General features: G+C 42.6%; 1 protein-coding gene across 1 annotated transcript in view; it reads right to left on the bottom strand.

Annotated features, from left to right (window-relative positions):
* PRIM2 (DNA primase subunit 2) overlaps window positions 1–15334 on the bottom strand; it is a 291718-nt gene that overhangs the window by 45119 nt on the left and 231265 nt on the right. The gene's annotated exons all lie outside the window — the stretch shown is intronic.

The following is a 15334-nucleotide window of genomic DNA, read 5'->3' as shown; positions in this document are numbered from 1 at the left end:
CTAGGAGTGGAATTGCTGCCAAGTGTTTTTCCGGAGTCGCTGTATGCCCCACTAGCTATGCATGTAAGTTCCAAATTCCCCCCAAAATATGGTGTTTCTTTAGTTAAAATGCTTTCCTAAGAAATGGGTAGTGATATCTCCTTTTGCATTTCCGTTATGACTAATACTGCTGAGTACTTTTTCATAGGTCTTTCTTGGTTAGTGATATGCCTTTTTTATTAAATGTCTATTCAAATATTTTGCCCATTTAAAAAAAAAAAAAAACAGGATTGTCTTCTTTTAATTATTCCATTGTAAGAATTCTTCACAGTTTCTGGACTCAAGCCCTTTGTCAGATACAGCAAAACTTGGAGATAATGTGAGTCAGGTTCCAGACCACTGCAATAAAGTGAGTACATAGCAGTAAAGGCTCTCTTAATTTTTTTGCTGGTGAAGGGTCTTGCCTTCAATTTGTAATAAACACAACATCTATGAAGTGCAACAAAGTGAGGTATGCCTGCATAGGTATTACAGATATTTTCACAGTGTTTGGCTTGTCTATTTACCTTCTTGGTATTATCTACTAGTATATATATAAAAGCCTAAGCGACCATTACGACCGGTCACTAGGATGCACTGACCACCTGGGGGCAGACGCTCAACACAGGAGCTGCCCCCTGGTGGTCAGTGTGCTCCCACAGCCAACTTCCCCTGGCCGGCCAATCTCCCGCAGGGTACAGACACATCTTTACAAATGTATATTTTCTTTACTTAAAGGGGAAGTTTGTACTTTAATTTTAGGCAGCTAGGGAAGATAAAGTGCTTTTCCTGCATCTGCTGGTTCTCAAGTGCCTTTAGGTCAAAATAATCCCTATGCCAAAGCGGGGTACTTTGGGATGGCTTATTCTCTAGGACCCTTCATCCCCATGGGATAAGCACTGTTTCCAACACCATGTGTTGAAGACACTTTCCCTTCCTTACTAAGTCACTTTGGTGCCCTTGTCAAATTTGACCATAAACGTGTGGGTCTGTTTTTGGATGCTGTATTGTACCAGGGATCTACATGTCTATCCTTCTGTCAGTGCCACACTGTCTTTTTTTTGTTTTTTGAGAGAAAGAGAAAGAGAGAGAGAGAGAGAGAGAGAGAGAGAGAGAGAGAGAGAGAGAGAGAGAGAGAGATGAGAGAGAAACATCGATCTGTTGCCTCCGCAGACTCCCGGAATCAAACCCACAACCTGGGTGTGTGCTCTGACTGGGAATCAACCTTCAACCTTTCTGTGTGCAGGACCATACTCCAGCCAACTGAGCCATGCAGCCAGGGCCCACACTGTCTTCATCACAAAGTCTTTAGAGTTAAATCTCAAATTAAGATAATCTAAGACTGTAAGTCCTCCTACTTTGTTCTTTTACAAAATTGTTTGGGCTATTCGATGTCCTTGAATTTCCATATAAATTTCAGAATCAGCTTATCAACTTCTATTTTTAAAAAGACTGCTGAAATTTTCAATAATCAGTAGCTTATGGCTTCACAACTACCTATCTGCCCGTAGAAATCTACAACCAGGAAAACAAAGGCATTTCAACCTAAAAACCACTTTCAAAAAAGAAGACAAACTTTCAAACCAACATTAAATTTCACCAGTGAAAGCAAGAACGTTTAGAAGTTCCAGCAAGCATCTTTTACAAACAACTTCTGTTTGTTTTGTAAGTCATAAACATTAGCTATAGTCAATCACTTTGTGCAAACTTTTAGGTCTGACATGAATTTAAATAGATACAAGATTTCTGTATGTTCATCAGAAAACACTGAAAGAACTTTTGGGTCAGCTATTCTGTTAAAGTAATGGAAAGCTACTCTCTGGAAAGGACACAAAGCTAAATTAGTATTTTTTTTTTCACCTCCCTCTCCTTTCCAATTTATTTACCTACTGTCTGTGTGTATAGAAGCCTAAAATTGGGACCTTACTGAGCTTTCAGACTATCTGCATATCAAGAACACAAGTAGTCGTCCTCTCTAGTTTTCAGACAGGCTAACTTTTGTAACATTGCAGAGAGGGCGCATTTACTGTGAGATGCTTTTGAGAGAATACTTTCTAAGTGTCCATACCCACAACTTAAAGGAACATCTCCAAGTAGTTATGTGGGAACTAAGTGAAGAGCACACTTTCCCATTCTGGCTCCTCCATCCTACTCCTTTCAGTGACAGGAAATGCCAGCAAATCCGCTCTGGTCAGAAGGTGGGTGAGTGGCAGTGTGTGACCTCCCAAATTAGTCCTGCCATCCCAGCTGTGGCGCTGGCAACACACCATCTGTATTTCTGCCAAAGTCAGCAGTGAATGATTTTCAAGGGCAGGATGTTACCAATGGAACTCAAGAAAAGTGAGAAAGCAGGCACATCTGTTTGTTTTTCTCTTGTAAATCCATCTTTTGTCCGTCTAATTTACGGGCACCAGCTGGAGAACTTGAGTAGAAAAACAGGGTATTTTCCTCCCTTTTGGTTTTGCCCAAAAAGAGCAGGACATATGTTCTCCATCTTCACATCCTAATCCCCTTCCTTTTAGTCATGGAGAACATTTTCAGTTCTAGAATGAGCAGATTTTCTTTCCCTCAAATTTCCCCTGAGGCAGGGTCTAGCTAAAATTTTTAAATTGTGACTAACCACTTAGAAAATGAAAAGGAAATAGTAAAATGCCAAAAACTACAGAAAAAGTATTAAATAAAATGGTCGTATGTGATTAGATAAGATTGTTGATGAAGCAGACCACTTTCGGTGAAGCCAATAGATCAAAATAAACATCAGCTGTGTATGAAGAAACCTGCCATATCAACAGAGGAAAGTGGGGAGCTTTCTGTTCAGGATACCAGTGGCGTGTGGGCCAGTGGCTGTCGTTTCTCTTCTTCATGTTCTACGCTATAAGACTGTACCCAGCAGACTCAGAAAACAAGGTCTGAGAGCCATCCGTGACTGGGGGCTGTGTGATCTACATCATTCTAACTATATCTATCAGGTCAGACATTAAATAAAGAATATCATTTATAAATTCTTAATGCAGAATTTAGTGCACATGCAATACTGTTATTAACAATAAAAATAAAGTAACAGTGATGTTCAATACTTATAGCTTACAGTTCTACAGATCCTTAGCAGTGACAAAGTGATGATTCTTAGACCCTTTACTACTTGTAAGGTATAGAAGTTAGGTATCCCTATTTTATAAATGAGGAAATTAAGGTTTCAAGAGGTCGAGTGAATAGTTATTTCAATTACTTAGGAATAAGTAATCCTAGTGGAAACGATGGAGTTAAAATCTTAGTCTTCTGCTTTTTTAGAAAATGCTACAATATTATAGAAGCAAAAAATAAATAAATACAGGCAACTGTCAGTTACCCAAGGCAAGCCTTCAACTGTAGGCTGCTTCCCTACTGTCACTCAGCTCCTTCAGGGACAGGTGAAAGTCAGAGCAAACCACAGTAAAACAAAATGATTCCGAGTCTAGTGAACACCAGAGAAAGCTGTCTACTCCCAAAAGAAATGGTAAGTCCAACAAACCACTCGCAGATCATTTATTTGGTTTCTAATTTATCATAATTTTAGAATCATAAAAATGGCAAATTTGAAGTTACATATCCTACCTAATAAAATAGTAATATGCAAATTGACTGCACCTTCGCTACGCCCAAGCCATGCCCACCAGCCAAAGCCACGCCCACCAGCCAATCGGGGCGAGTATGCAATTACCCAACAAAGATGGCGGTTAATTTGCATACGCTGAGGGAGGGAGGAGTGAAGACTGAAGACAACTTAGAAGGAAGAGGGAGGAAAAGCAGAAAGCAAGGTGGCTGCCAGAGGGAAAGCCCGGGTGGAGCGCGACGGGGCGGGGCGGGGCGGAGAGGGGCGGGGCGGAGCGGGGCGGGCGGCAGTGGTGCGCGGGTGCAGGCATGGTGACCGCAACGGCAGCGGCAGTGCCAGTGCACACGGCCGCAGCAGCCACTTGCATGATTGAATCCTGCAAATGGGCTACTAGTTTGAAATAAAATAAAAAAAAACACTAAAAAGTGTTTGTGAATGCTTTCAAATTATCAGGCACACTGGGTAGTCCTCCTCTATAATATTCGAGTTGGGGACATGGTCAGGAACTGGAGAACAAAGTCAGAGAAAAGAAAGTATGAAAAATGGAAAGAAAAGAATGCAGAACACACCATTGTTTATGTATTTAATCCTCACCCAAAGACATGGTTATAGAGAGAGGGGGATAGGGAGAAAGAGAGGGACATCGTTGGTTCCCTTCCCTACACACATTCCCTGATTGGGGATCAAATCACAACCCAGGCATATGCCCTAACCAGGAATTCAACCAGCAGCCTTTCAGAAGATGACATGATGCTCAACCAACCGAGCCACTCCAGTAGGGCCGATCACTTATTTAACTGGCAACTCCATCTGGGGCGTTAGCGAATTTAGCTTCCTTATCGGAATCTGAGTTAAGAGCTGGAACAGGCTTTAGACATCATCTAGCACAGCTATTATTGCATAGAAAGCAAGCGCTAACACTAAGTTGCAACGTGAGTTGGGGAAAGAAGCCCTGTATTGCCTATATCTAGCACCTCCCGTCCAGTCTGTAGCCCCAATGCTGAACACAAAGCCTCGCATACTGTAGCTGCTCACTAAACATTTACTAGGGTCAACTGTTAAGAATATTTTTTTGTACTGTAAGGTCATTGGCTTGTCCCTACCAGAGGACTGAAAGCTAATCTTGTATTTATCACTCTGTTAACTTTCACTGACAAGGGATTTAGCAGATTCCTATCACTAAGCACTGTAACAACATATTCTTTATATGGAGGCCTCAACAATTCAACCTGGGGGAAATGGGCTGGAAGAGTTGTGTAGGTCATTTTAATTGGCTGTCTGTTCAGCTACTGTCCCTGATATTAAGAAAAGGACATATCAGTGATAGAACTTTCAGTATCTCACCTGGGAAGCTTGTTTTAGAAAAGCGTTCTTTATTCACTGATAACAACATTGACATAACAGTGAAAATGTATTCAGATTCCAAATGAACTTTGCCTGAATTTGAAGACAGAAACCACAAACAGTCCTTCATTCCCTACAATGCATTTACTGAAATCACATACTGAGAGCCTAAAAGACAATTTAGTAACTCCCAAGAAGTGGTCAATTTAGTCACTACCTCACTGGTAGGAAAAGAGCCAACATAAAGCAGGCTCCACCAGAAAAATCGCAGGCGCTGGCTGCCGGAGGTGGGATGCTCTAGTCTAAAGTGAGCTGGCTCAGCTTGAATACAGTGGTCCTTTCACTCACTGAAAACAAGGGAAGCCAACGGAAAACATCAGCCAAGCCTCAGTCAAAGGCTGCACAGAAGCACGCTGACCAGAGCTTCCAGTCGCCAAGGAAAAGGCCTCCTCTCCTTCACAGATATAAAAATGGATTTTTACAAACATTTTGAAGTAAAAATTAAATGCAAATTTATTCTACTTCTGCTAGATTCACTTAATCCTATTTACTTATTTTCCCCAGAATTTTTTGTCTTTTTTTTCCCCCCAGACTTTGCTTTTCTAGATTGCCATATCTGGCAACTTTAATCCACAGTGAGTATTTTCTATAACTAAATTCCTATTACAATGAAATTTTAAGGATCTAGCTTGATCATTAAAAATATGTTTCAAGGTACTACTTACAACTATAATATATATACACGAATATATTATACACACAAACACATATATATATATATATATATATATATGTTGTATGTAATAAGTTTAAGGTTTTGAAGAGCTATCAGGATGATTACAAACATATAATCCCCTACTCCTACAAATGTTAAATACCTAAATATTTTTTATTATAAACATTTAAATATTTACATATATATTGATACATTTCAATTATGTTTCTGAGTACATAAAGGTTCAGAATTATCATATATTCCTGATGAATTATGTTTTATAAGCATATATTTGTCCTGCATAATAGTTTTCTCCTTGTACTGAATTTTGTTGATATTAGTGTTTTCAGTCCAGTTTTATTTTTATTACACCTGCAGGTATTCCCCTACCCTCCTTTATGCTAATTTTTGGTGTCAGAACATCTTGCATAAATTGCAAGTGGAGTAATTGGTTACCCATGACCACCCTCTAGTGGTTACTCATAGCATATTAAAATAAACATTTTTCTATGAATGCCGGAAATGAATCAGATTCTCTACTAAAACAAACAAAACAACAACCATGTTTAGCACACTTTTAGCACCATCATAATTATAAAACTAGCTCCAAAATAACTCTAAAAATGAACTGCTAAAATAATTAATTTCCCCAACTAACCACAATATAGTGAGATATTTCACTTACTAGAGTACATGTCATCTTCTAGTCATCTAAGTTGGCTACATAAGAGATGACCAAAAGAGACAATTACATTAGATTTTAAAAGCTAGCAATAAATGGTAGACTAATGTATCATGCCCCGAAATGACAAATGGCATGAGATACAGTTTTAATTTACAGTGACAAGCCAACTTGTTCCTCTACAACAGTGGTTCTCAACCTTCCTAATGCCGCGACCCTTTAATACAGTTCCTCATGTTGTGGTGACCCCCAACCATAAAATTATTTTTGTTGCTACTTCATAACTGTAATTTTGCTACTGTTATGAATCGTAATGTAAATATCTGTGTTTTCCGATGGTCTTAGGCTCTACAGTCGCAACCCACAGGTTGAGAACTGCTAGCAGGGTCTCCTAAGACCATCGGAAAACACAGATATTTACATTACAATTAATAACAGTAACAAAATTACAGTTATGAAGTAGCAACAAAAATAATTTTATGGTTGGGGGGTCACCACAACATGAGGAACTGTATTAAAGGGTCGCGGCATTAGAAAGGTTGAGAACCACTGCTCTACAATTTCAGGGATAAACTGAAGATCTGTTTGCTGCCTTCTGTCATAGGCGAGTGTTTTCTCTCCAAAGATTAGAAACCAATAGATTCCCACTTGGTAAGACTACATTTCCTAAGGCTGCAACTGAAGGAGGTCAAAAGAGGAATTCCCAAAATATTATGTCAAGAATTAGAAAAGGTATGTGGGGTGAGAAATGGCTAACTTCTTTTTAAAGAGAATTTACAAGGCTTTTTGGAGAACAAGTTGATTCTAAGACCACGGCAGGGAGAACACAGCATGAGCTGGAGCATCTCGTGCTGCCTAGAGGACTTGCTCAAAAAGAGGATGGGGCATGTCAAAAGGGTTCCAGAACCAACCGGAAAGAGCTCCCAAAGGCCAAAGTTGGAACAATTTGAGCAACAAAATAAACAATAGCACTGAATGGAATGTTTAATTCAGACTACCCATGAGTACCTACTGGTATAAGTATCTGAATAAATAAATGGGGGAAAGGGAACAGCTTTTCCTTACAGAAGAATTCCAATGAATAAATATAGGAGGACAGGGAAGAGAAAATAGCCTTTAGGTCACCATATTAGTAACAGTTGGAGGCAAGGTCCTCTAAGGGACGCCCAATTAGCAAGCAGGGTATTTATGCAGTCTAAAAGTATCTCCCCCCAGACATTTTGAGGAGAAAATAGTAACGCTACAGTGGAGAAACCCAGCAGATGCCACCTTAACCAAGTGACCAAGTAATTATGTTGATGTCATATGCCCCTGATGTTGATGCAATCAGAGGGAACGCCACTCCTGTGGTCTTCTTGCCAAAAATGCACAACCTCAATCTAATCCTGAGAAAACAGAAAATAAACCCGAAGTGAGAGACAGTCTACCAAAACAAACAAACAAACAAACAGGACAAAAACCACCTGAGCAGTACCCTTCAAAAGTATCAGGGTCATGAAAGACTGAGAAACTGTCACAGACTGGAAGAGATTGAGGAGACACAACAACTAAACGCAATGCACAACCCTGGAGTAAATCCTGGAGCCACAAAAGGACATTAGTGAGACAGCTGGTGAAATCTGAGTCAAGTCTCTGGTTAACAGTATTGTACTGTTGGGAATCTGTTGATTTTGATAACAGTGTAATAGTTATGTAAGATTGTTAATATTAGGGAAAACTGGGTGAAGTGTATATTGAACTCTTGGTACTATTTTTGCAACTTTTCTGTAAGTCAAATTTTTTTTAAAAAATAAAAAGTTTACGTGCCAGACAGTGGACTAGGCATAACACAGATTATCTTATTTGATTCTCCTAACAACCCTTCAAAATTGCTGTCATTATCCCCATTTTACAGGCTGGAAAATTGAGGCTTGGAATGATGAAGTAGAATGTTGTATCAGGACTGAAATCTTTTTATGACTTGCTCAAAGTTCATATTCTTTCTACCCTGTATTGATAAACACATGTACAAGCATTTCTCATCCAGTAAACACAGGTCATCTCTTCTGAAACTAGATTAAAATTTTAAAGTGGCAACAATTCTAAAAATAGCTCCTGCTATTAGAACTTAGTGATAATTTTCAATTTCCTTAAAATATGTGCTTTAAGGGAGGGAAACAAAAGGTTTTCCAGCATAATAATAAAGGGAAAATTACTATATATTTAAGTACAGCCACTTTAATTTACTGTAACATCTAGCAAGTCTTGCAGAACTCTGCAAAATAGAACACACTGCTATGCTCCCAACATAAAGCATAAGAAAGGTTGATTTGTTACAGAGGTTGTTCAACAGGCATAGGTGTTTTCTTATATAATTCACAGGTACCTAGCACAGAAACTTAAGTGAATTTTCAAATTTATTTTAGTGCTGTTTTTTCTCATAACATTATACCACTTACCTACATAACCAATATATAAATATTATTTAATACAAAGGAAAAGCATATCAAACTCTAGGGAAATATCTGAGAAATAATAAAATATTCATGACAGAAGAGAAATACTTCCCCCTTTTTCCCTTTTATTGATAGGTTACTCACAGGCATCAGAATTAAAGTCTCAAAACAAAGTGGCTGCTTTCTTGTAACCAAATGTAATTAAATTGAATTATTGATGGACTGTGTTCTCAGCAATGCAGGAAGAAGGCTCTACCGAGGGAAGGCTATGTAAACTTATTGTATAGCTTCAGGATATCTGTTTGCTTCTCAACTTGGATGTGCTATCTCATTAAGAAACTAAATTCACTTTGCCATGCCATTCTTTTGAATTAACTATATATAAGGGACATGCTAAGAGAAGAGGATGACAAGATAAACCAGAAAAATGCTTTTTTTAAAGCATGTATTTTTAAATGTTAGAAAATACTTTAAGTAGTGTAACAAATCTTTTATATATCCATTTACAGGAATGTAATTTAAAAATCAATCTATCAATGATATATTATAATGAACATGGTCTAAAGAACAACTGGGGAGAATAATCTGATTACTGAGCAAAGACTAAATGAGACAGTTTGAGACATTTCAAAACAAAGGTTTTAGAGTTTTGTTCAAAACAAAATGTTGAAGCCTGTAATACCTTAGTCAAGGAAAACAAAAACAAAACCAAATAAAAAACACACATAGCCTGCAGCAGACTGACAAATCTCAGAGGGAAGAAGTTGGGCGGGGTGGAAGGGGCAGGAAAAGATTAACTAAAGAACTCATATGCATTAATGCATAACCCATGGACACAGACAAAAGCGTGGTGAAGGCCTGGGGAGGGGGCAGAAGCAGGGTGGTGGAGGTGAAAAAAAGGGGATATCTATAATACTTTCAATTATAAAGATAATTTTTTAAAAACACACACATAGTTTACATTAAACTATGAATACGAAAATCGTTATTATGGTTCCACTATAATAACCTGGTTATTACTGAACAGGAAAGGAGGAAAGGGAAGACTAGATATAGGTATGCCATTTATACAGCTTCAGTGCCCAGGATGGGCATGGCCAATGCAATAGCTAGAAACCTGAATATTTAAACGTCTAAGCAAAGAAGTAAACTCTCTCTCTCTTCTCTCTGGATATCCCAGCTCCCCTGTGGCAGGGGGTTGCACATCCCTGCACCCACGTGGCACACAGTCATGTTGGGCTCTGCACGTGGACTAATGCACTTTAATTACACACCTGGCTGAACTACACACCTGGCAGCAACATGGAACGAAAGCTCTGGACACTGGCCTTGTTTCTAGCTTTGCTGAAACCCCAGCTGCACCTTTTCCAGGACTGGCTTAAGGGACAGGGGACTTTGGAACCAGAGCAATGTAACTCCACGCCAATAAAATCTACCACCTACCTCTCATCCTCCCGGGGGGCTTCTGAAAGTTCTTATTTCAGCAATGCCTCAAGAACCCACTCTCACGAATAACGGAGGAATTCCACCCGTATATTCCTCCAGCAGCAATTCCCTACGTCTTTTATACAATTCTCACCTTTCTAAAGAGTGAATTTTCAAACCACTTGGTAATCTCATTTACTTTCCCCACATTGTTGAAGCATGTATAAACAGTTAGCTTATTCTATTTCCTGATGGACACCTGAATAACAGAGTTCCTCAACAGCAAATCTGAAACTCCAATCTAGCTCAGTTGATTCCCTATCCAGAGCTCATTCACTGAATCATAACACGCCTTGGCTATTTACCATGTGTAGTGAAGGATACAGAATAGCTTGTCGCAATGTAGTAGAAAGAGCAAATACATCATAGGTGTGTTTAGCAGTCTACCAGGCTCCATTTTCATGTCTGGGTGCATTTTAAAATTCAATAGATAAAAATCACCATTTGGTGTCTTAGAAATTACCTCCTTGTTTATTGGCTCTATTATCTTGACACACAGAGAGAGAAAGAGAGAGAGACCTTGGGCTAGCTCATACATTCAAGATCCTTCTACCTGTGATTTCTATCTACAAAGCAGATAAGATCTAAGTGTACTGTTTATTCATCAGGAGCTTGGTCTAATGCCTATTTGGAACCCAAGTGGACACAGAGAGAAGGCAGTGGATAGATGTTGAGTCTACAGTAAGAGAGGAGTGCCCGGACAACCACCAGAATGCAACCCCCAGGAAGACAGGAATTGTCTATTTTGCTAACTGCTGTGCCTTTAGCTTCTACAACAATGCCTGGCACATACTAGTGGCTCTGTAAGCATTAAATGGGACCAGATGCAATTGCCATGACATTAGCCATTTTTTATCTACATAAATGGCAATTCCTTGAGGTTTCATCTAATACTTATCGAATGAATAATAAACTATAATTGTTCATTTCAGTCTCTCCTCTAGGCCTGAGCTAGAAAAATGGCTCTTTCTAGAAAAAGAGCAGAGCAGAGTGAGTGGAGGAGCGGCGGTTGGTCCTGCTCCTTTGCAGAGCAAGGAGCCAGGGTCTCATGCTACCGTTCCTGCGCAGTGATGACAAGCACTGAATAAACATCCACTGGTGGTGGTGGTGGTGGTGGTGGTGGTGGTGACTGGGATGACCTTTCCCTGACACTGCCTATAAGTAATTATTAGGAAATTAAGGATAGCCTCTTGTAAAGTATATAAGCAGTTGGCTTTAAATACATTTGCAATGCTGTTCTCAGCACCACAATCACCATTTTATAGCTAAAATAACTGATTATTTCTCCAAAGCCACAGCAGAAGAGTAGAGAAAACATGTCTCTGTCACCAACTATACAGAAATATTACATACTAGTGGCCTGGTGCATGAAATTCTTGCACGGAGGGGGTGGTTCCCTCAGCCCAGCCTGCACCCTCTCCAATCGGACATCCCTCTCGCAATCTGGGACTGCTGGCTCCTAACAGCTCGCCTGCCTGCCTGCCTGATCACCCCTAACTGCCTCTGTTTGCCTGATCACCCCTAACTTCCCTGCCTTGCTGGCCTGATCTCGCCCCCAACTACCCTCTCCTGCTGGCCTGATCTCACCCCCAACTGGCTTCCCCTGCCAACCTGGTTGCCCCCAACTTCCCTCCCCTGCCATCCTGATCTTACCCCCAACTGCCTTCCTCTGCTGGCCAATTTGGTTCTAATTGGTCAGTTTCTATGCCAGTCAGCGTCAAAAGCTCTGCCTCCTAGGCAGCCATTGGCTCCTCACAGTTGACCCAGATTTGGTTCTGATTGGCCAGTTTCTATGTCAGCATCTCTGGGCCTATCAACAAGGCCTGATCAGAAAGGCAGGACTGATCAGCAGCCCCGGTGGAGGCTCAAAGAGAAATGGAGGCAGGGCTGCTGGCCAGGCTCGGAGGGAAAGAGAGAGGCAAGTGCTGGTCAAAAGCTGCCACAGACGCTACAGATCAGCCCCTGCTTCTCTCTTAGGTCTCTTTCCGAGCCTGATTCAAAGCCCCCTCAGCAGTCACTGCTAGGTCACTGAGCGGGCCTGCAGCCACAGTAGTCAGTGCTGGGTCCCCATGGCAACCCAGGGCTGACTGCAGGACTGACTTCCAGATTGGTGTTCTGATTGGCTGGTTTCTATGCCAGTCAGCGTCTCTGGGCCTATCAACAGGGCCTGATCAGAAAGGCGGGGCTGATCAGCAGCCCTGGTGGAGGCCTGGAGAGAAATGGATGCGGGGCTGCTGGCCAGGCTCGGAGGGAAAGAGAGAAGCAAGTCAAAAGCTGCCTCAGATGCTACAGATCAGCCCTTACTTCTCTCTTCAGGTCTCTTTCTGGGCCCGATTCAAAGCCCCCTCAGCAGTCACTGCTGGGTCACTAGGACTGCAGCCTCAGTAGTGTGCCCTGGGTCCCCATGGCAACCAAGCACTGACTTCCAGTTGGTCAGCCTTTGGTCGTGATTGGTCATTACACCCTGGCTCTTTATTATAGAGACTAGAGACCCAGTGCACGAAATTCATGCACGGGGGGGGAGGTGTCCCTCAGCCCAGCCTGCACCCTCTCCAATCTGGGACCTCTCAGGGGATGTCCAACTGCCCTCTCACAATCCAGGACTGCTGGCTCCCAACTGCTCGCCTGCCTGCCTTCCTGATTGCCCCTAACCGCTTCTGCCTGCCAGCTTGATCATCCCCTAACCACTCCCATGCCAGCCTGATTGATGTCTAACTGCTCCCCTGCCAGCCTGTTTGCCCCCAACTTTCCTCCTCTGCTGTCCTGGTCACCCCTAACTGCCCTCCCCTGCTGGCCTGATCGCCCACAACTGCCCTCCCTTGTAGGCCTGGTCCCTCCCAAATGCCCTCCCCTGCTGGCTATCTTGTGGTGGCCATCTTGTGTCCACATGGGGGCAGCCATCTTGTGTGTTGGAGTGATGGTCAATCTGCATATTATTCTTTTATTCGATAGGATAGAGGCCTGGTGCATGGGTGGAGGCCAGCTGGTTTGCCCTGAAGGGTGTCCCGGATCAGGGTGGGGGTTCCCTTGGGGCATGGGGCGGCCTGGGCGAGGGGCCTGTGGTGGTTTGCAGGCCAGTCACACACCCCCGGCAACCCAAGCGAAGGACCTGGTATCTGGAATTTATTTATCTTCTACAATTGAAACTTTGCAGCCTGTAGCGGAGCCAAGCCTCCTGCTCCCTCGGTGGCGGCAGCCATTTCTGTTGGAATTTATGTATCTTCTATCATTGAAACTTTGTAGCCTGGAGCGGAGGCCTGAGCAGGCCAGGGCTGCAGAAGCTTGGCTTCCTCCATCGCCCAAGGCAACCCTAGCCTCCTGCTCTTCCAGCTCCGTAGCTGCCGCCATTTCTGTTGGGATTTATCTTCTATCATTGAAACATTGTACCCTTGAGTGGAGGCTCAGCCGGCCAGGGTGTGCGGAAAGCTTGGCTTCTTCCATTGCCAGGGAAACCCAAGCCTCCCTCCTGCTCTCTGTGGCCACAGCCATCTTGGTTGGGGTTAATTTGCATACTTGCTCTGATTGGATGGTGGGCGTGGCTGGTGGGTATAGCGGAGTGATAATTTGCATATTACTCTTTTATTAGATAGGATGTGTATTCCTAAGTATGTTCTTATGACATTTAACTACATTAGGAACTTTTCCCCTTCATTTAGCTTTTTTCTATGCCATGTCACATTTAGAAACTTTTTTTAAAAAGTCAGTTGCTTGTTATTTTACTGAGATAGTTACTAGATAATTATGTGAAGCACCTCTCCTCCTAACACACACACACACACACACACACACACACACACACACTGCTTCAAATTACCACTCTGCTACAAAAAAAAATTTCTGGAGTATCTATCTTTTCCAGTTTATCATGTCATAAATTAAGCATCTATACTAATAACAGACAAATATGTAAATTGGCCATACCTCCACAACACCCACAGCCAATCAGGAGTGAGTATGCAAATTAACCTGACAAAGCTGGTGGGCCTGTGGGCAGCGCGCGCACACAGGCGCTGAGTGGCTGGGGGCGGGGCGCCCACCCGCCCTCCACGTAGCTGGGGCGACGTGGCAGGCGTCCCTGGGACCACGCCCACTTCAAGCCTGTGGCCAGTGTGCATGTGCGCCAGCACCGAGCGACCAGGGTCCCGGGGATGCCAGTGCAGTGTCCGGTCCTGTCAACCCGGCCTGGGGGCGGCTGGAGTTCACAGTCCTTTTGGTTTGTGCAGCCCCTGGACTGGAAGCGGAAACCAAGAGCACGGGCAGCACCAGGAATTCTGGGAATCGTAGTTCTGGTGGCAGACGCGTTGTGGGATCTCCTAGACCAGTGATGGGCAACCTTTTGAGCTTGGTGTGTCAAACTTCGCCAAAAAACTGAGCATAACTCAGGTAGCATATCTCTCGGGTAGTGTGTCACTTTGAGGAAAAAACATTATTTCGCAAATGTTTATCCTCGGCATGCGGCCGCGTGTCATCAGAAATGTTTCATCCTCGGCATGCGGCCGCGTGTCATCAGAAATGTTTCATCCTCGGCATGCGGCCGCCTTAGCGGCCGCGTGTCATCATAAATGGCTACGCGTGTCAGTGCTGACACGCGTGTCATAGGTTCACCATCACTGTCCTAGACACTAGAGCAAAGTGAGCCTGGAGCAAGTTACTGTTGCGGGTGAGGGATGGAGGGAAAGCAAAGGTGAGAGACATAAGTAAAGTCAGAGTGTCGAGGAAAAATTAAAGGGAAGATATCCTGAAACTTCTAGGAAATCTCCACCAATGGAGCAAGGAAAAAAAAAAAAGACCTCTATTATTCTGTGAGCACCAAACCAAACTGGGTTGGGGTCTCAGACAATTCGCTCATATGATTGCAAAGACAGACAGAAACTCCCGGATTGGAGAGGGCTCCCCTGAGGGCTCCCAGATTGGAGAGGGTGCAGGTCAGGCTGAGGGACCCACCCCCCGTGCATGAATCTTCATGCACTGGGCCCCTAGTTTACTACAAAGTATTATTTTCTGTTCTGTTTCTCAAAGAAAAGATGGTCCTGAAATAACCCTTACTATACATTAATTTGAAC

This window comes from Eptesicus fuscus, chromosome 10 (assembly GCF_027574615.1).
Source record: "Eptesicus fuscus isolate TK198812 chromosome 10, DD_ASM_mEF_20220401, whole genome shotgun sequence".
In the NCBI taxonomy this organism is placed as follows: domain Eukaryota; kingdom Metazoa; phylum Chordata; class Mammalia; order Chiroptera; family Vespertilionidae; genus Eptesicus; species Eptesicus fuscus.
The sequence above is the reverse complement of the archived record's forward strand: the minus strand, read 5'-3'. Positions and strand labels throughout refer to the sequence as shown.